At 41.3% G+C, this 23003-nt stretch overlaps 2 pseudogenes; both read left to right on the forward strand.

The window, feature by feature from the left end:
* Positions 1 to 3695: 3695 nt before the first annotated feature.
* LOC147446032 (uncharacterized) lies at positions 3696 to 7308 on the forward strand (annotated as a pseudogene).
* A 126-nt stretch (positions 7309 to 7434) lies between these two features.
* On the forward strand, positions 7435 to 22676 carry LOC147446033 (uncharacterized; annotated as a pseudogene).
* Positions 22677 to 23003: the final 327 nt, after the last annotated feature.

Here is a 23003-nt window from a genome sequence, read left to right on the forward strand (position 1 = left end):
AATCTACTCGATGGGGGATCTCTACTCAAGGTATGATCAATTTCAGCTTGCAATCAAAAGCAGAGACTTGACAACCATGAGGACACCTTTGGGTTTGGTAAGGATGTGTACCTTGCCATAGGGAGCAACCAACTCGGTTGCACATATGATGAATGGGATGAATACGGTCTTACGTGACTTTATTCCTCAAATCACAATGCCTTTCTTTGATGATTTGCATATCAAAGGATGTGAATAAAGTGACAAAGATGAAGCTTTGGATCTTAGGGGATGTCGCAGGTTTGTGGTAAATCACATAAATGATTGTGATAAGATTCTATCTAGGTTGGAGGAAGTGAATATGGTCTAAAGTCAAGCTTTGCCGCATTCGTTTTGGCTTGAAGCCATCATGTGTGCCACCTATGTAGTAAACAGGTGTCCTACAAAAGCTTTGCAATCTATGACTCCATATGAAGCATGGCATAACAGAAAGCCTTCTATTGAGGACATGCGTGTTTTCGGTTGTTTGGCATATGCTTTGGTGCCACAAACACATCACATGAAATTCGATGATAAGGTTGTCAAATGTATTTTTGTTGGTTATAGTGCTGAAAGCAAAGGTTACAGGTTATATCATTCGCAAACAAAGCGTATTCTGGTTTCACGAGATGTTGTGTTTGGGGAAGATTCTATTCAATCCTTGTTGTCATGTACTAGAGACAGTAATGTAAGCTCACAAGACATTTATGACACTTTGTTGCCTCTTTTCAGCGGTGGAAGTTCGAATGTAAATTCCAATGAAGCAAATGTACAACCTATGGGGGTTTCTAAAAATGTTGCAGATCAGCCTATTATTGATGCAGATGTACATGATGTACTTGATGAAGAAAGGACTGAAAATGAGTAGGCTAGAGGTATGCCAAAATGGCTGGTGCATACATTGGGCGACAGAAAATTGGAAGCACCTTTGCCTAGTCGCCCTCGTTCAGGCTCTTGTCGTGCATCTTATGCATCAGACTGTGATGGTTGTGTCTATCTTACATGATGTTGAGGAACTGTTGAAGCAATCTCCTCGTGCTTGGTATCAGAAGGTTGACACTCATTTGGTCAAACAAGGCTTTCGTAACAGTCCAACAGAAAGCACATTGTATGTGAAGCGTGAAGGGGATGTACTTCTCATTGTGGTTCTCTATGTGGATGTTTTGCTAATCACTGGACCAAATGAGAGACATATTTCCGACTTTAAGGCTGATTTGAATGCTACTTTCAAGATGAAATATTTGGGGTTGTTGCATCATTACTTGGGTATACAGTTTAAGCAGTATAATGGTGGTATTGCCTTGTGTCAGAATAGTTACATAGAGACATTGCTATGTAAGTTTGGACTTGAGGATTGAAAACCTATTGCCACTCCCATGGAAACAGGTTTGACATTGAGTCTTCATGATGTTGGTGATCTTGCAGGTGTCACACTTTACCAAACTGTTGCTGGATGCCTCATTTATGTATGCAACACGAGAGGAGATATTCAGTTTGCCTAAAGATTTCAACCCCAAACTCCACTGCACCTCTTGTGGAGTTTGGTATTTAATATTTGATATAACTTGTTGGTGACAAAAAATTAGAGGCCCCTCTTTTACACTTAGTTCCACTTTAGTTATGAGTGGAACACATTGCTTATTGCATGACCCTCTTAGGGTGAGTTCTCATTGTCCTACTTACAAAGCAGCCATAGTGGCTTATTGATAAAAGATCTAAAACACTGTGCACGCCTCCTTTTCAACTTCAAGAATTTTAATCTACAAATCATCATATACTCACTAATAGTAAAATCAAATAGAAATCACATAAACAACCATTAAGCCAACTATTCCAATTGCAGTTAACCATATACAACAAGAGGGTGTGCAGTCTTGTAACATCCCTCCCACCAGGGAGGATAGCAACTATCCTCAATTGCTCACTAAAGAATCAAATGGACCGTGAGTTATGGAAAGTTTAGAGAAGGTATGGAAGTTGCTGGAAAAAATTCAGACATCCATTTGTCATTCTCTCTAGGGTGTCCTTTGAAGGTCAAAAGATAGCGGTTATAAACCATGCCAGTGCATGTAATGGTGGTCTCATGATTAGCTATTTGTGCATGGATGAGTTGTTCTTCTTGGTCCACAAGGGGTCCTCTGAAAGGTCTTAAAAGACTAATGTGGAATGCATTGTGAATGTGCCAATGTGAAGGTAAGTCTAAAAAAAATGAAACATCATTGATCACAACATAAATTTTGAATGGACCGTAAAAATGAGGACCAAGTTTAACAAAAACATTAGTATCAACACTTTTGATCCTTCGTTTTTTTATGCGAAGCATAACATAATCACCATCCTTAAACTAGTGTTCCTCGCGGTGCTTGTTAGCATGCTTAGTGTAAAGTTCCTGTGAGTGTTTAATGGCAAAATGCAAACTTGCATAAACATCATGAAAATTAGCAGTAAAATCATCAACGGCAAACACAACATTAGAAAGGCGTGAAGCAGGAGTAGACAGAGAATGATCATACACAATTTCAAATGGAGATTTACATATGGCAGTGTGAGTGGTGTTGTTATATGAAAATTGTAGAATATGCAGGTAATCATCCCATTTGTTGGGTTGAGAAGAAACATAAGCTTTTAACAAGTCAATGATGGTGCAATTAGTATCTTCGGTTTGACCATTAGATTCAGGATGGAATGAAGAAGTAAAATCAAGTGTTGTTCCACGATTTTCAAAAACAATAGTCCAAAAAGCGCTACAAGATTGGGAAACCTCCTGTCGTATGTGGTTAGCTGCAATCGGGATAGCTGGCTTAATGGTTAATTATGTGCTATCTATTTGATTTAAATAATAGTGAGTGCAAGATGATTTGTAGATTGAATTCTGGGAGTTGAGAAGAAGGCACCGGCAAATAATAATCATGTCGATCATTTTACTTTTGCACAGTTTTTTAGATCTTTTATCAATAAGCCATTATGATTGCTTTATAAGTAGGACAATCAGAACTCATCCTAAGAGGGTCCTGCAATAAGCAATGTGTTCCACTCATAACTAATGTGGAACTAAGTGTAAGAGAGAGGCCTCCAAATTTTGATATTTAATATTTGATATTACTTGCTGATGCCAAAAATTGAAGGCCCCACTTTTACACTTAGTTCCACTTTAGTTATGAGTGGAACACATTGCTTATTGCATGACCCTCTTAGGGTGAGTTCTCATTGTCCTACTTACAAAGCAGCCATAGAGGCTTATTAATAAAAGATCTAAAACACGGTGCAAGAGTAAAATGACCGATAGGATTATTATTTTCCGATGCCTCCTTCTCAACTCCCAGAATTCCAATCTACAAATCATCATGTACTCACTATTAGTAAAATACAACACATAATTAACCATTAAGCCAGCTATCCCAATTGCAGTTAACCACATACAACAAGAGGGTGCCCAGTCTTGTAACAAGCCTCTCATGAAAGCCTTGATTTTTTAAGCAAGAGAGAAGTACTCGTAGCATGTGAGGGGATGGAGAAGAAGAAAATGGTCACTAGCAGTGCTCCAATTGACAAAGCAAAGAGCAGTAGTTAAGCTTTGAGACAATCTACTAGATCCTTGCATCCACCTAAGCGGTTTCAATAAGGTTGAACTATGTCATGTTGACTAGTTGCAGTGAGCCATCTGGTTACAAAGAACCATGCAAATGGATGACAAGGTCAAGTGGGAGCACGCCATTCAATTTGAGTACAACTTGATTGAGACATGGGACTTAGTTGAATTGCCAGAAGGCAAGCAGGCCTTACCTTGCAAATGGGTTTATAAGAAGAAATTTACATCTGATGATCCACGGCCTAAGTACAAGGCTCGATTGGTTGCTAAGGGATTCAAGCAGCAAAAGGGAGTTGATTTTGTTGAAATCTTCTCACCCGTAGTTAAGATGACTTCACTGCGTACAGTGCTTGGCCTAGTAGCCATAGAGAACATGGAGCTTGTTCAAATGGATGTGAAGATAGCCTTTCTTCATGGGGATCTAGAAGAGGATGTTTACATGAAGCAACCTGAAGGTTTTGAACAACCTAGAAAGGGAGGAGCTTGTATGAAAACTCAAGAAAGCACTTTATGGCTTAAAGTAGGGTTCAAGACAATGGTATCAAAATTTTGACGTTTTTATGCAGTCCCAAGGTTTTAGAAAGAATTGAGAGGATTGTTGGTTGTATATGAAGAAACTTAGTGATGGTACTATGGTCATTCTCAGTTTATATGTCGATGACAAGCTCATAGCAAGAAAGTCCATTGAGGAGATTGCCAAATTGAAGTGAATGTTGAACAAAAAATTTGCTATGAAGGATTCGGGTGAAGCAAATCATTTTTTTGGTATGCGTATCAAGAGAGATAGGAAAAGGGGCATTCTTGAGTTTTCTGAGGAATTCTATATCCACAAAGTCTTGAAGCATTGCAATATGTGGGGGAGGAGGCAGAGACTACCCCACTACCGTCATATTTGAAATTTAGCAAGGAAGATTCTCCCAAGTCAGATGCTAAGAGAGCATAAATGGAAAGTGTGACATTCTCCTCAGTTGTAGACACTCTTATGTATGCTATGGTAGCTACGAGGCCAGACATTGCATTTGTATGGGAGTAGTTAGTCAATATATGGCTAATCCTACCAAACAACATTGGATAGTAGTGAAACACATCCTTAGATACTTGAAGGGTACAACAAGCACAAGTTTATGCTCGGGTAACAACGATGCATCTACTGTTGCTTACACGGATGAAGATTATGAGGGTTGCAAAAAACAATAGAAGATCTATGTTTAGCTACATTTTTATATTTGCTGGAGAAGCCATTCCTTGGAGATCGTCTCTCCAATATTGTACATCTTCTTCCACTACAGAGCCTCAGTACGGTGCATCATTAGATGCTAGCAAGGAAGCTATATGGTTGGCATGATTAGTGGGAGATTTAGACATTTAGTAGGTTCCACCTTTGCATTGTGATAGTCAAAGTGTCATTGCTTTGGCAACAAATCCCGTGTTTCACTCCAAGTCAGAACACATTGAGGTGAGGTATGATCTCATCCAAGATACATTGGCAGATCAGTGTTTCGGTCTTGTCAAAATCCACACTAATGACAACCCAATAGATGCTCTTACAAAGAGCCTAGCTACAAAGCAGTTTGCACATTGCATCAAGTTATTGGGTGTAGGGTGAAAAAATTTGTACAAGGGTGAAGTTGTCATGCTTCACAGTTATACATACTATCTTTAGTCGTCATTACGACCACATTGGCCTTTAAGTGGGAGGTTGTTGGGTAAAGGCCCTATGGCCGGCAACCCATACGCTCCCTACACTTACTAACTCTTACAAACCCTTTGTATTCTTCTTATATACATATATGGGCCACAAAGTTCTCAAATTGTGATGGAGTTGTTTGGCTTTCACCATAGCCAAAATGAGTCCTTACAGTCATGGATTGATTTGGTTTTGAGTTTTGTTTTGCCCTCCTAGTACTTGGTCCCAAGTTTTCTCACTATTAAGGTCATTAAAGCTCATAATTGGATCCCTTGCCCATGTGTGGTTTCAAAGGATGTTGCTTCCAGTCAAAACACAATTGTTCCCTTAATTGTCCAAATACAAGCAGTATGGTGGAGCAGGGTCTCTCTTTGTTCTAGCATTAAAACCAACTCCTATGGCCACAGGCTATTAAAGCCAAAATAGCCCTAAGATAACATACGTTTTCTTTTTGGGATTTTTGAGAGGGACAAGCCTCACCCTTACCTCTTTTTGGCAATCAATAAAATAGAAGGGGAGTTACCACGACCACTCCCTCTCCCCTAACCGTGCAAACTTTGGGTTCCCTCCTTTTGGGTTCCCCTCTCTTTTTACCTAGCCTATATAAATGGAGCTTTTTGGTTGTCCTTTCCAAGGTGACTCCTCCCATTTTACAAGCAAGCTGACAAAGAAGGGCTACCTCACCATCACTCCCTCAACGCTCCCTCTCTCTCATGGAGTCTTCTTCACAGGTCTTTGCTAAACTTTGATTTTTAATTTTTAGTTTGACAACTATAACATGTAGGAAAGCCCTATGACACCTCCTTCCACCTTGATTTACTAACATTCTCATGTTGTTTTGATGGTGATGGTGACAAATACCAAGACTTTCCTCTCGCTAAAACTTACAAATCAAGTTTTTTCCAAAAGGCCCCTTTCATCTCTTACCATTTTTTAAGAAAACCCCAAGCATTTTTTATTTTTAAATTTAATGGCCTCCGTATAAGAGTGGTTCATGAGCATTTCTATTACTTTTTTTGGTATTATGGTTAATTTTTGGACTCAAAAAGTTTGGTATTGTTCAATAGCTCTCTCTCTCTCTCTCTCTCTCTCTCTCTCTCTCTCTCTCTCTCTCTCTCTCTCTCTCTCTCTCTCTCTCTCTCTGTGTGTGTGTGTGTGTGTGTGTGTGGCCTACCAAAACTTAAAGACAATTGCTTCACCTCGAGGCTCACAGAGCTCAAAGCTCCAAGGACCAACCTTCCACCACACCGTGCGTCCACCTCGTAGGCACATCCTTTATTTCTATTGGTTTCTCGATCGTGTCTAATCATATTGCATGCTCCATTACTCTGCATATCAACATAATAGGAAACGGGATGCCAACATCCTTGATACTCTAACACTATCAAAGTCTCCATACTGCAAGAAATTGGGGATGCATGCCCTAGTCTACCCTAGGACAACTAGATCTCTCCATCAACAACGTCTCTAGTACCATTCCTTCTTTGTTCAACTCTTGTAACTACCTCCGACACCTCAACTTTGCCAGTGAAAATCTCTCTAGGAGCTTCCCGGTAGAATTTTTCACTAGTTTCTGCAACTTAGAGAGCTTGCACCACACCATCAATGCCTTCACATGCCCACTCCTTGCAATGGCGATCACGAACTTTGAACACTTTGAAGGTTTTGGACTGAAGCTGAGTGGGCCTATTCCATCCTCTGCCTCATAGAAGTTGATGCTCTCCAACAATGGGTTTGTAGGAGAAATTCTAGCAGCCCTTATTGATTGCAACAAGCTCAAGGTGTTGGACCTCAGCTTCAATCATCTGCATGGATGTACCTCCTAAGGTTGGGTGTCTTTCGAAGATGGAGAGCTTGTCGATGTGGTACAATGAGCTCATGGACATATTCCAAAAGAGATAGGGTTGTTGTCCAAACTGAGAGTTCTCATTCTAGATAACAACTTCCTTTTTGGTTTCTTACCTTTGAGCTCACCGATTGCGCTAAAATGCAATGGCTCCTACTCTCCAAGAACCAACTCACGGAAAGCATCCTCGCTTTCATAGTGAGCATGTTGTACCTGACAATGCTAGAAATGGGTATCAATGGTCTCTCACACCTTATGCATGTTGGGTATCTTTCGAAGATGGAGAGCTTGTCGATGTGGTACAATGAGTTCATGGACATATTCCAAAAGAAATAGGGTTGTTGTCCAAACTGAGAGTTCTCATTCTAGATAACAACTTCCTTTTTGGTCTCTTACCTTTGAGCTCACCGATTGCGCTAAAATGCAATGGCTCCTACTCTCCAAGAACCAACTCACGGAAAGAATCCTCGCTTTCATAGTGAGCATGTTGTACCTGACAATGCTAGAAATGGGTATCAATGGTCTCTCACACCTTATGCATGTTGAGATTACACTAATGCCACCAAATTTCTATGGGTTGATCTCAACAAAAATTCCTTGAGTGGGCCCATCCCTTCAGGAATTGGGTGCCATGTGAATGGGCCCGTGTGCACTTTGCCGCACTTGTCGAAGGCTAGAAACTTGCCAAAACACCGTGTGCGAGCCACAAATGGATGCAAGCACACAACTAGACAGTCTTAGCAAACTCAAAGGGGCAATGGTGTGTCACTCACCGCTCAATGCTTCCGTTGTGAAGGATCCTGTGCCTGAAGAAGAAGGAGCCACCGCTGCGCTCAACCGCCTCGTCACCGCTGCAATGCTCGATCACTCTCTCTCTCTCTCTCTCTCTCTCTCTCTCTCTCACACACACACACACACACACACACACACACACACACACACACACTCACACACACGCACACACATACACTCAAGTGCACACACACACACACACACACTCAAGCGCGCACACACACACACACACTGAGTACACAAAGGAGAAGAAAATAGAGAAGGAGCAAGAGCACTTCTTAGCATGCACCTCAAAGAATGAGGATTTTGGGTCAACATAGAACTTTTATAACAATCAGACCCGTTCACACATGGGCGTCCACAATGGCCGGTCGTTGCAAAAATACTATAAAAATAAGATAAGTGGTACACCTCTCATCGACAATCACCTACACACCTATATGACCGACAAGCTCGGCCCCTGACTTAAAACAATGTGATATCCATGGATGTTAACTATGCCGACATCCATTTGCCAAGGTCAGCACCAAGCGATGGGGAGTGTTGGGTAGTCACCAAGCTATTCGCCCGGTGCTGACTTCACTGTCGCTTGTAATGACTTTAACACCAAGGTCAACACCAAGCGATGGAGGGCGTTGGGCAGTCACCAAGCCTCCTATTCGCCAAGTGCTGACTCCATTGCATGACTTGTAATCACATCACCCCAAGGGTCTCCGTTGTCGATTAACATGCCCCCCTTCCAGATGTAGATACTATCCTCAGAAGCTAGCCCGTTCATCGAGGTGGAAGAGCATGTGAAATTGAATGTCCTTGGCCTTCTCAAACACTACAAAATCAACCAAAATTTGCACAGTATTTACATTCTTGTATACAATTAAAAAGCATATGCAATGAATAGACACACAGATTGATTGGTAACAAAATATTACACAAATTTTCAATAGTAAACATTAAAATGTAATATAATCAAACGCATACGCAGTTGTAAAGGTCAAATGATAAACAATGTTGGGGTGGCTAATTTAACAGTCGAGAGGAACTAGAGGTCAACTATTTATACCAAGGGCAAGCTTCTCAATTCTCTCTGGTCAATTAAGTTGTTTAATTGTGAGAGCAAAGTATTTCATGTTCAAGGGATGACTAGAGGCTATACGTAAAAGACTGTCTAGTTAAGCTATGATAAAAGGAATTGCTTATGAAATCATTGCCTGCATTATTCCCTTTGTTTGACCCCCCGAAGTTTTTCACACTGATTCAATTTTGGATGTGTGTGCTTATTTTGTATGCCTTGGGCTTTTTGCTTTTCAAGGAAAAGCGCCAACATTGGGAACCTCTAGGGCTGTAGTACCATAGGCAACACATGTGAGTGAAGTACCAAATTACGATTTTACATTCTTGGCACTTCTGTTTTTTTTTTTTCATTGCCTTTCAATTTTGTAACTTTGGGGGGTCATATTGACATTGTTACCCTCCCTAGGCTCATCACAATAGTAAACTCCCTTTATAATAGCTAAACTAAAGGTCAAGAGAGATTAAGCCCACTAGAAATCACTAGTACATTGCACACAATGCTGTCTAAATCGGATTAAGAACCTAAAGTAACCTTTGACAATTAGGAAGGCATTTCCCATGGTATTAAGAGAAGATCTCTAACGACTATCTTGGTCAAACTAGCTTAGTCAAACTGCTTGATTCTTAAACCTAAACAAGAGATTATGACAGAAAATTATATTAAATCTAATGTTTAATACTAAGCAAATGTGCTGAATATTTTGCTACCAGTCACAGTTAAAGCAGACAAACATGGATGCTAAAAAAACAAGAGGCAATGCTAATGGACAAGAAACACCTGTTCATGTTGATGGTCGCACTCGATTCGAAGAGTGAACAAGACAAAGATTCCATGAAGTTCAAAATCCCAACTACTGTAACTCATTCATGTACACACTAGAAAACACAAAGAATACCTCTAAGAGGGGAAAGAGGCACCAACTTTTATTGAACACAATCAAATCAACATCAAGAATCCTAATCTAATTATTTGCCCCTCCCTAGAGGGTCAAGGGAACATGATATTGAGTAGATGGGCGGGTAGCCCTAGGTCTAAACCCCTCGTCAAGAAAAACAAAGTCATCATTCGTGAGACCATACGTGCCATCTGTGTAATCATGTAACTCTTTCTCATCATTAGAGGCAAAAATGTTCACTAAGAATGTCACAAGACGTCTCTAGTCATCTTGGTCAAGAGGATAAGCTTGTGAAATTGGAGAGACGTCCTCCACTAAGTATAGATCAGTTGTGGTCAAGAGACGTATCAGCCACTCTAATTCCTTGAAATTCTTCTCACACGCTAGCATATCTACCAAATCCCATTCACAGGCAAGCACCGGGTAGACTATGTGAAACACTTGTGATAAGTAAAGAGGGTACCTCTCACCCAAAGTAGGAGTGCATGACTCTAGTGTACTAGCCATATCTATACACACAGATAAATTATGGTTAGTGTGAAAATATCATAAGGGTCGTGTCATAAGGTCGTGTCCTTGTGCATAATGTGTTTTTATGATTTTGGGTCGTGTACTAGAATTTGTAGGTTTCCAGCTTTTTGTTTGGTGGCTCTTGCTCTTTTACTTTTTTGTTTTTATTTTCTTGAGTGTTGGGCTATGTATATATATATTTCCTAATATTGGGAGATTGAGAGGTCAGAGAGAAAGGTTAAGAGGAGAGCAAGTGAATGAGGGATGTCAGCAAACACTCCCCCCTTCCTTGGGTAGATCATACCTTTTGGAACGATGTCGTCACCTTTGAAACCAATTGTTCCAAGTTGTTATGGGGTGAAGACTTTGACCAATAGTTTCTGATCACCCTAGGTGTTTCATCTAGTTGCAAGGGTGGTAGGGTACTCTTCCATGATTTTACTTGCAACATTGTTGTAGGTGGTGAACTTACAACAGGAGGTGAAAATTCTTTCTTGTTTGTATGGATATTTACAATGGTAGGTGGAGGTTGTGTTGAAGCTTGTATTCCTATTGAAGAACTACATGAAGAGTAAGAAGCTTCATTTGTTTTTTCTATGATTGAGCTGAGTGAAACAAGCCTTTCTTGCTTGGGTATCCAAACTAGCTTCGGATCAGGTATATAGTGTTCTATGATCTTTCCCTTCCCACGATCTTCAATCCGCTTTATCGTTACAGGATTTGACTCCCATGGGTCTATAGGTGATAGGTAAGAACACAATTTATGTTTTGGCACCTAGATTTGATCATTCCCTTCATAGTAGCATTGGGTTTCCAATAGTTTTGTAGGAATCCAACGCAACATTTTCTTACATTTCTTGGAGCAAGTGAGGCATCTCTTACAAGGCTCCTATTTTTTAGCATAAAAAATAGTCGCTAAAGAAGCTTTAGGGATCCATTTGTATGTTATCTTTGTTATATTACACTGAGTCTTGTGTGTCTCATGTTTTATTTCAGCAAAACAAAAGTTGAAGCTCTAGAGGCTTGGGCTATAGTTAAAGATGGTTCAGCCTCTTGGACAAGCACTGTTTTAGGTTGTATTTTCTCGAGAGGTGATGTCTCAGGGACTATCGCTTGAGTGGTAGGGCTAAGAGTTGATTTTTGTGTTGTCACTCTCCTAGTCTCCCAATCAATAGTGCATTTGGTCGCTATCATCCACGTGTGCCCTAGGTTTGTATTACCTTCCATAGTTCTAGTAGGCATGACCAACAAATCTTGAGCTACAACCCCGTTGTCATAACTGACAGAAGTGTGTCAGATTTCAAACACCATAGTTTTTTTCTTGTTGATACCCTTGACTTGGATGATACTCTCAGATAGAGATGGATTTCCTAACTAACACCACACTCCATATGATAACATATTATATTTAGCACCCTTGTCCAATAAAGTGTTATATAGCACTTTCCCATAGGTGCTATTTACCTCAATAGGGTATCATAGAGGTGTGTCAAAGTCCAACCAATCATCCTTTGTTTCAACGTGAAATGCATGTGTAACTCCAAAGTTGGCCTCTCGTTGGCGTCGTTGTCACTCCTTAGCCTCAGCTTGAGCTTGTATCTTTTTCAATTTTTCTTGTGTGATGAATGGCACATAGCTCCTCTTGGCTTAAAGGATCATAATATCTTTTTAATTTACTCCCATTGAGAAAATTAATGGTTTCAACTCCATTAAGAGTTTCCACACGAATGGTACCTTGTGGGGTGATTTCACATACTCTATATGGTCCTTTTCCCGCATAATTCAACTTTTTCTTTTCGTTACGCACTCCATACATAAGGACTTTATCCCCAACCTTGTTATCCTTGTTCTTTAGATGATGATCAAACCATTTCTTTCTCCTATCTTTCTCCACAAGTGCATTTTGCATAGCCAATTACCTTTCTTTGTCTAACCTCTCAAGGATATATAAATGCTCAACTAAACGGTTACCATCCAACCTTCTTATGAAGCTACCCGTAGACTCGGAATTACAAACTCCCATGGCATAACTGCTTCTTGGCCATATACCATTTTGAATGGTGTACAATTAATAACCACTTTGTAAGCAGTACGATAAGCCCATAGAGTTGATGTCAGGTTCAAATCCCAATCTGTGCGATGAGCTTTCATTGTTTTGGTCAAGATAGAAATTAAGGTCTTGTTAGTGCTCTCAGCTTGGCCATTTGCTTGTGGATAATAAGGTGTAGGCTTATGGTGGGCTATCATGAAGTTTGTAGTGAGTTTCTTTATCACTCCATTTATAAAATGAGTATGATTGTCACTCATAAACTCAAAGGGACAACCAAATCTTGTAATAATGTTCTCAAAGAGAAACTTGGCGGTTGACCTTGCATCAGCTTTGCATGTCGCCTTGGCTTCTACCCACTTTGTCACATGGTCCGTGGCAATAATTATATATCGAGATTGAATGGAGATTGAGTGTTACGAGCTACCGGACTAATTGGGCCTACAAAGTCTAAACCCCACTTTTCAAATGGTTGAGTCACTTTAATAGGATGTAAGGGCATCTTATCCTTTTGTTGTGTGATCTTGTAACATTGGCATTCATCTCACACCCTTTTGCAAAAAGTGATGCATCTTTGAATAAGGTAGGCCACTAATAGCCTGATTGCAACACCTTTCTAGTAGTTAGTTCCCCTTAGAAATGTCCTCTGGCTATGCCCATGTGGGCTTCTTGCAGTATGTATAAATACTCATCCTTGTGAGCACAACATCTAAGAATGTCGTCCTTCCCTAGCTTGTAGAGAGTTCCTACAATTAGAGAATAAGGTTCACATTCTATTAACAGTTTTTGAGTTATATCTTTACGAAGCTCTTTGGTGGAAAACCATTAACTAAAAAGTTCACAATCTTCTCACTCCATTCATGCATGGTCTCGACTAGGAATAGGAAAGTATCGGGAAATTCATCATCGATTCCAGTAGGGGCTTCACCATTGGGTATGCAAAACAAATGATATGCCATGACATGTCTTTTACCAGGTCTCACCACAACGATAAAATCAAACTCAAGAATAATTAACAACCATCGTGTAATTCTTCCCATGGAACAAGGTTTATTTACTAGATACAACAATGCTTGATGATCCACATAGAAAACAAATTTGCTAGCAACAATGTAATAGCAAAATTTCTTCACTTGCGTAAATCATAGCTAAACCTTCTCACTCTATAGTGGTGTAGTTTCTCTTAGCATCATTTAATTGACGACTTGCAAAGCTAATGGGGTAGTCCAATTTAAGTTCTCCTGGTTGAGCTAGAACACATCCAATAGCAAAGTTCGATGAATCAATATGCACATGGAAAATTACATTCCAATCAGGCATTTGTAGAATGGGAGCACTTGTTTAAGGTCTTTTTTAATAACTCATAAGCATGGTCACACTCCGCAGTCTAGTGGAACTCGACAAGAAGTTTGTACAATGGGCGAGCTATCTCGGCGAAGTTTATAATAAACCGCTGGTAATAACCAACATGGCCCATGAACCTTTGAATTTCTTTATAGTTTTTAGACGGTGGCAAATTGGAAATGGCTCTCATCGGTGGAAATTCCATTTTTGGACACTATATATCCTAAAATGACTCCATGTTTCACCCAAAATTGGCATTTGAAAGGGTTTAATGAGATGCAATACAATCTGCACTTTTCAAACACTTTTCGTAAACACGATAGATGTTCCTTCCAAGAGGAATAAACACAAAGTTCATCTAAGAAAGTTTCGCAAAACTCCCTCAAATATTCTCTAAAAGCAGTGTTTATTAATCTTTGGAAGGTAGCATGGACATTGGTTAAGCCAAAAGCCATAACATGAAATGCGAACACTCCAAATTCGGTTATAAAAGCAATTTTAGCCTAGTCCTCTAGAGCAATCGTGATTTGATTGTAGCCAGAGTGCCCATCTAAAAAGCTATAAGATTTCTTTCCTGCAACTCTTTCCAGCACATGTTCCGAATATGGCAAGGGGTAATGGTCCCTCCTAGTGGCAACATTGACGTTCTTGAGATCCACACACACTTTGAGTTTCCCATTCTTTTTTGGCACAATAACTATTGGAGACACTCATTCAAAGTGTTCAATAGGGTATATGAATCCGCATTCAACAAGCTTTTCAATCACTTCTTGACCAAAATTTGCATACTTAGGATTCATTGGGTAGGGTCGTTGCTGGATTGGTTTAGCCATGCTATTCATGGGGATTGTGTGTTGCACCACGAAAGGTGGAACACCTTTCATATCATGATATGTCCAAGAAAATATATCCTTGAATTCCTTGAGAAGCTCCTTGAATACATATTCCTCAGTCTCTATCAAATCTTGGGCAATGAAAACGGGTTTGGACTCCTCACTTGGCTCTGCTAACTCTATTTCCTTAACTATTGAGGGACCATCATAGACTCCATTGCTTCCATTGATAGGTTTTCTTTGGGCCTTTGTATACACAACCTTATACTCCTCCGTGGTGTAGGATTTGAAATGATCAAGTGCAAGGTGTAAATCTGTGGGGTCTTGTGGCTCTCTGGACTGTGATTTCTCTTCCGCTTCCTTTTGTTGTTGATCTAACTCTTGATTTTGTTGTCTCCTTACAGTACGGCTTATCTTTGTCTTTTCTGTAGCTTCTAGATGTGCAATGTCAATGGGTTGTGAACTGCACCACATGACACTATGAAGGTATTCACCCCATTTATCTACCAACTTCCGATGAGCATCACATGCCCCTATATAATTAAGCCATTTTGCAGTAGATTCCTTTTTATTTATTCTAGCATGCACATTTGCTTGATATTGTTGCCTCTTATATATCTTACTCTTCTTGTCTAATTTTCAATTATGGCCGATCTCTAGTGAAGAGTCACTAGATGAATCGCTACTTGTGTCTTCTCCTCCCCGAATAGATTGTCATCTCGGGTACCACTGGGCCCTGAATGGTTTGTCCCCACATTTGCACCAAGATTTAACTCAGATTCTTCTTCCTCAGTGTCTACTTCAATTGATGATTCTGACTCCAAATCGTGTGGGCCATAGTCTTTTGAGACGCTACTAGTTCCAATGTCAGTCAAGCCTTCATCTTGTAGCTGATCAAAAGCTATATGCATTGCTCCTATCATATTTAAAGGTACGAGTGGTAGCATTTCATCCCCTCAAGTGTTACCCAGGTCGTCCCCCTATTTTCCCAAGTGTCTATGGTTGCTGCTAGGTGGACCCAATTCACATTGTCAGACTCAATCATCCCAGATAGAACATCCATATAGGGAATATCTTCCCCAACATTAGTGTCCATTTTACACGTGTAGCAATAGTGCAATGGGGCCGAATGAATTGTGGTGTCAGATCTATGATCAATTATAAATGTGTTTCCTAGAGGATGTGCTCGACCAGTTACGAGATCCACTCGAATGACAGAGTCTTGGAACTACAAGTAGACATGGTTTTTAGACTAGTCATGCACCATTTTTTCTTCCCTCATGAAAAGACGTCCTAAGATCATCTTAGATGACATAATGTGCTTGGAAAAATCCATAAAAATGAAGGTATACCTGATTTTGTGTCCAAAGACCTTAATCTTGAGATCTTCTAGCATCCTAATAGGTTTAACAATAGCATTTTTACCACTATGTTTGTAGTCCCAAGGTGAGGTCTTCCCATAGTTTCCCAACAATTTTTAGTCACAATGCTAACCCCAGCACCACCATCAAGGATTCCCTTCATAGTCAATCCCTTGGTAGTGATTTCTATGGTTGCATTGGATTCATTGCCTTCAAAGTATTATCCCAACTTGAATAACAGAGTTTTAATCTAGGTTGGATCTAAGTGTTCCTCCTCCTCTATTGGCACCTCCCTAGGTCCAATCATCTATGAAAATTGTGGTAGCCTCAGTTCTCCATTGAGGAAAGCTCGAAGAGCTAAGAATAGCTCGGGGTCTCCATATAGTTTGGACATGATGGTGGTTCTAACTTCTAAAGCCATGAAATCCATCAAATTGGCAATATTTAACGATACTTTTTGGGCTTCAGTCCCTTGACATGGGGAAGATGGGATCTCCATTTCTTTGATAGGGTCGGGTAATCCCTCTATAAACATTCTTTCCAACAAGAAGGGAGTACGCCCACTTTCCCATGACTTACTTCTTGGATGACACTTGGTATGGTTGGTGGTCTATGGACTTTTTGAGGTTGCTTTTGCTTAGGGAACAATGTGTTTGTAATCTAGATCTGCCTAGGTGCTGGCTCTAGATCCCCTTGGGTCTCTTCTACCAAACTCATTAATTGCTTGACTCGTTCGATCTCCTCTGTAGGGTTTGGATAAGTTCCTATCTTCTTTGTGGGTTCCTTGGGTCCTAGCCATTGTGGCTCATGATGATCTTCCTTGTTTGTTTATTTCCTAGTGGTCGTTTTCGTCTCCATGGTTTCACCTAAATCAGAATCCTCTTCAGTGTCATTCATATATACAGGGTTGTCACAAGTACCTAAGTTGGTCTTTGAACGGGGGTTTGACTTCGCTGCTTTTTGTGATCTCTTTCTTCATGTTTTCGTCTTCTTCTTGATTTTGGGTAGTTGATGACGTGTCTCTTTCTTCGAGAATAAAATTTTGGTTTTGGAACATCGATTGTGTGAGTACATTTACTGGCACCACATGCGTACTTTGTGTTGGCTCTTCAGTAACCTCAATTAAGTTCAATGGCGTGATCTTTGGCGCATTCGGATTATTAGGACAGTGGACATACAAATGATCTATGCCACATCGACTACACATGAGTATTGGCATTGCAGATATACTCGCTTGATTGATTTGCATTAGTGTGGCATTATTTTGTAGTCTAATAGGACACTCGGCTACACGATGTGGACCTCCACACTCATAGCATTGAAGAGGTGGTCTCTTGGCAGTGAAATTGATATTTTGGCCTCTTGTTGCAAGAGCAGCTACTTGATAGACAGGTTTGACTTGTCTCCAATAGTCCTCCATGTACTATTGTGGACTTTCTTCAAGTGCATCAATTCCATAGGCAATATTAGGGTCTATATCTTCCTCACAGCCTTTGAAACCAACAATAGATGACTCACAACCCACTTGATTCACAGAAGTGATTCTCGGATGTGGTGGTTGCGGTCCTAGCACTGTAGGTGGTAAGGGTGTTGTTTGCACAACATTTTGGGCCCTAGGGACCATGTGTTGTGGCGTTTGTTCAAGAGGTGGGACCGATATCAATGCAAGCACTCAAGGTGTGTCCGTCCATGCTAAGGTTGGTCTATTGGCCATCACACGTTTAAATACTATACAATACTTGGCTTGATGACCATATCTTCCACATGCATTGCAATTCCCATTAAATTTTACTCTACACATAGGCCATTCACTAGTACTATGCGGATCATAGCAAACTGAGCACCATTGTTGCTCCCTTCTTGGATACATATGGTTGTTGTGTGGAGCACTATTGTTTCTAAGACTTTGTTGAATGGCCTTGGTGAGGTCTGCTAAAGTCATCTCAGATATCTTTGGCTCTTTAGCAATAGGCTTTATGGTCATTGGCTCATGCCCCGATGCTTGCGAGCTAGTAGATTTAGGCTCAACAGACACTCTTTCTCCTTGAGTCATTAAATTGTCCTCCAATTGGATCACATTTGTGGTGACTGCTTCCTAACTAGTGATTCCTCTAATGACTAGGCCATTGTAGATATCCTCATGTCATAATCCACTAATGAATCTATCGAGCAATTGGTTATTATTGAAGCACTCATTTGGATTACAACGAGAATTCTAATTCTTCAAGCGACTAATAAAGTCTCTCACGGACTCTCCTTCCTCTCGTTGAAATTTCTGGAGCTGAGATGCTACACCCCAAAGTAATCCCTCTCGTATGTACTCTTTCAAAACAGTCTCCTAAGAGTAGGGTAAATCATTTTTTCTTCCACCCTTAGGGTTCTGTACCAATCCCTAGCCTTCCCACTCAAGGTCAGGCTTAAAGCATTACTCTTATGTAGGTCATTGTGCTCTCCTAGGGAATCGCATATTTGTTCAAATACTTCGATATGCTTTCTCACGTCCCTGTCTCCACTTAAGTTTTGTGTGAGCTTGGCTATTTGTACTGCCTTACTTCTAGGCTCTCTATCAGGCGTGTTACGCATATTTTCAGTAATAGATCGACCGATAGCTTGAGAAAATGTTGCCAAGTCACCTAAGTGAGCAGGTATAGTGGGGATAGGTGCTCTCAGGACTGCATGTGGAATGGGTGTTGGCATTGGGTTTGGCGTATATGCAGCCCTTGGGTTCCAAGTTGGGTACGAGGTTATGCCATGTGGTGGCCCAAAGTTCATATGTGTGGCACTAGGCATAGCAAACGTCGGATGTGACATGATAATGCTAGCTGGTATGGTCCCATTGAAATAAGAGCCTGGATGTTGTGGCTGTGGAGCATAAGTTGTTGAAACAATGGGAGGGGTAGGAGCTACATGAGCACGAGGGTCCATAGGTGCATATGATTGATACACACTTGTAGGTACTGTTGTAGGCATTGGGCCACCATGTAGTGGTGCTTTACTAATGAATGAGGTCCATGGCGTGTTTTTTGTCATACACATTGTTGGGGTAGGCACGGTAGCCGTGCTGTCATCAAGAGAAAGATGATCTAAACTTGGAAAGGTAAAGCTGTCACTTGTGGTCTCAAATTGTACTGAGACCCCTGGAAAAACAACATATGGAGGATCCATCGGGCTTACCGAGGGAGTCTCCATTTGTGATAAAATTGGTTGCTTAGCCTTCCCTGTATCCAAGAATCTCATGAGACCCGTTGAAGGCACGTGGATCCCTTTGTTCTGCCTCTCTAGCTCATAACCCTATGGATGACATCACAAACTCTTTGTTGTTGATCTTCTACGCTAGTAGCACTCAATGTGGATTGTAGGACATCTAACCAACCCACATGATAGGTGTGACCTATGTATAGGTCGGTTAAAGTCTCCTTTTTTAGTTCATACTCCTAGTCTTCATTTAGAAATGCTCCATCTAGGATTGAGGTGCTAGGGGTGTCCTTTGAACTAGATGTAATGTGGCTCTCTATGGGTTGACCCTTAGTGGTTGCTAATTCAAGAGCACTCAATTGCTCGCCTAGAATGGATGTTGAAATAGGGGCCTTTGTTTTTAACTCTCTTCATTGCTCTACCTTGTGTAGGATCTCAATTTCCTTTTTCCTAGCCACAATGATGTATTGCTCAACCTCTTGCACTTCGACAAGGCTTCTACCATCATGTAATAAAACCTCGGAGGGGAATAGCTCTGAAGAGTCAGGGGGTGCAGTAATGAATGGAGTATTCACATAAACACTCTTCGGGAGTATGGGGTTGTAAACACCTAAAAGACTAGGTGATCGGCCTTCACGGGCACTTACCAACACTTCTAGAGTGTTGAGGTCACATGCACCTACGCTCTGGTCTTGTGCTACAGGACGATCACATAGAGAGTGTCTCCATTTGAGCGAGCACTCATTATTCCTCCATATTAGGCTCTAGGCCCACAATGGGAACCCAAGGTAGTACAACTCACGACCCACATATTGCGTCTAGTGACTCTTCCTTTGACTACGACGTCATGGAAGGTTACCCGATGCCTAATCCCAATGATTCAGCCAAGAAATGCATGCCATGGGCCCACGGTCCGGGCAGAGGGTGTTTAGCTGCTTGAAGGAGACTTTTAGTAGAGCCACTCGCTCCGAACATGGAGCTAGTGATATAAATGAAGGGGATTGGGGAAGTAAATTCACCATTCATGACCAACATAGACCCAATTTTTTTGTTATTTTTTGTCCTGTTTTCTAACCAAGCCACGAAATATGGCATGTGATAGCTCAAAACGAGCATCTTGGCTAGAGGATCATGTCATGCTTTACAACCCCCGATTCGGTTATGTAAAGCCTTCTAAATCCAAAAAAGAAAAATTTCCTAGTCGACGGCTAGAATTAGTAAGTCAAAGGGTGAGTTTGAAGGGGATGTTGGAGGATTTGAGGAACTTGTCCCACATGCCCTCCCTTCACTTGAGGTTCTAGTCTTTATCAGTAGTGTCTATACTATATCATTTGACTAAGGACTGAGGCCTGGGCTTGGGCTCGGGCTCGAGCTCTGGGCGGGGCTCGGGGAATGATCTCAATCCTTCCTTTTATAATAAGATGTTTTTAATCTTGTTTTTTGTTTTTAAATTTTCTTTTTGGTTTCAGATTTTCAAGAGACTTTTTTTGGAAAAAAATTTATGTTTTAAAAAAAAACTTTGTGGATAATGCTGCACGTGGGCGTCGAGCTCACGCGCTCACACAGCTGTCCCTAGCAGCTCTATCTAACTTGCCTACAACTCATAGAGCTAATTAACACTAATCATCTCTGTTCACAAACTGCCTAACATAGTAAACTACACACTAACAGACAGTCAACTTTCACACTGTCTACTGCTCACTGTCCACTGCACATTACAAATCTAAACACTAACTAACAGATCTCATAACACCTGCACATTGCAACACTTAGCAGATCTGACAAAACATGTATTTATAGCACTTAACAGAGCTAACAAAAACCTGCTAACACCTGCACATTCCATCCACTTACCAGATCTAACATAACTCAGCAAAAAACCAAAAATAGCAAAAGTGAATGGCTTCCTGAGGTAGCACTGAGTACTCCTCAAGCTTAGTGCAAGGCAATCCCCGACAACGGAGCTAAAAATGTGCGCTTTACAACACGTGTTGCACGCTGGCAACTTGCCAAAACCCCATGTGCGAGCCACGAATGGCTGTAAGCACACAACTAGACAGTCCTAGCAAGCTCAAAGGGGCAATGGTGTGTCACTCACCGCTCAATGCTTCCGTCGTGAAGGATCCTGTGCCGCAAAGAAGAAGGAGCTACCACCACCACCGTGCTCAACTGCCTCACCCCTGCAATGCTCAATCTCTCTCTCTCTCTCTCTCTCTCTCTCTCTCTCTCTCTCTCTCTCTCTCTCTCTCTCTCTCTCTCTCTCTCTCTCTCTCTCTCTCTCTCTCTCTCTCTATCGCTCACTATCTCGCCCCCGCAATGCTCAATCTCTCTCTCTCTCTCTCTCTCTCTCTCTCTCTCTCTCTCTCTCTCTCTCTCTCTCTCTCTCTCTCTCTCTCTCTCAAGCATACACACACACACACACGCACGCACGTGTGAGTACACGAAGGAGAAGAAGATAGAGAAGGAGCAAGAGCACTTCTTACCATGCACCTCAAAGAATGAGGAATTTAGGTCAAAATAGACCTATTATAACAATCTGACCCATTCACACATGGGCGCCCACAATGGCTGGTCGTTGCAAAAATACTGTAAAAATAAGATCAGTGGTGCGCCTCTCATCGGGGATCGCTTACACACCTATAGGACCGACAAGCCCGGCCCATGACTTAAAACAAATGTGATATATGTGGATGTTAACTGCGCCGACGTCCATTTGCCAAGGTTAGCACCAAGCGATGGGGAGTGTTGGGCAGTCACACCAAGCCTCCTATTTGCCCGATGCTGACTTCATTGTCGCTTGTAATGACATTAACACCAAGGTTAGCACCAATCGATGGGGGGCGTTGCGCAGTCACCAAGCCTCCTATTCGCTTGGTGCTGACTCCACTGCATGACTTGTAATCACATCACCCCAAGGGTCTCCATCATCGGTTAACAACTAGAAGATTGCCTCCATGGTCAAGTGTTTGCTTCATGCAAAATCAAGGCAGTGGTTGTAGAGGACTGGGGACTTTATTGGATTTTTCAAGTGTAACTCAAAAAGCTCTCACCCCATCTCAATTGATGAATTCATGTCACTCCTCTAGACTTTATGCAGGAGACCTCTTAAATGATGATCCATACTTTAGTAGCATATAGGTATTGGACCTCTCCTACAATAAACTGGAGGGCAACATAACCGAAGATATCAAGTATCTCACTACCCTAAGGATATTGAGTGTGGGGCACAACTTGTTGGTCGGTGCCATCCTCGTGAGTCTAATGCATCTCAAAACCATAGGAGTTCTTGACATGGGCTTATAACAGGCTTGAAGGAGGCCTTTGGCCACTTTTCAATTGCTCCATTTTGGTTCAAATTGATGCATCTAACAACTATTTCTCTAGTGCAATCCCTTTAGTTGTGTAGCTGAGCATTGCTTCTTTGGCCAGATTTGAACACAACCTAATTCTATGTACTGAACCCTTGCCACCTTGTGCCAATGCATAAGAAGATAACAAGACATTTGAAAGATGTGTTGGATTTAGGGTTGTAGGAAAACACACACAGCTTGGAGAAGACAAAGGGAGCTCAAGGAACGCAACAGAGTGTATTACTTAGTGTGCAATGGAAAGATAGATAGCCCTAGAATGATGGGCGTATATGCAATGCACGGGGGGGAAAACCTCTTAGTGAGGGAAAAAGTGCCCCGACGGTCCTAAGTGTGTTCACACACATCACTACCACATGTATAACAAATCCCCCCCTAGGAGTGATGCCGAGAACGAGAGCTGGCACAAAGAGTAAAGGGAAGTGCCATGCCTTGAGGACATGATC

The sequence above is a fragment of the Adiantum capillus-veneris genome, chromosome 12 (genome assembly GCF_014529385.1).
Source record: "Adiantum capillus-veneris isolate H3 chromosome 12, ASM1452938v2, whole genome shotgun sequence".
Taxonomy (NCBI): Eukaryota; Viridiplantae; Streptophyta; class Polypodiopsida; order Polypodiales; family Pteridaceae; genus Adiantum; species Adiantum capillus-veneris.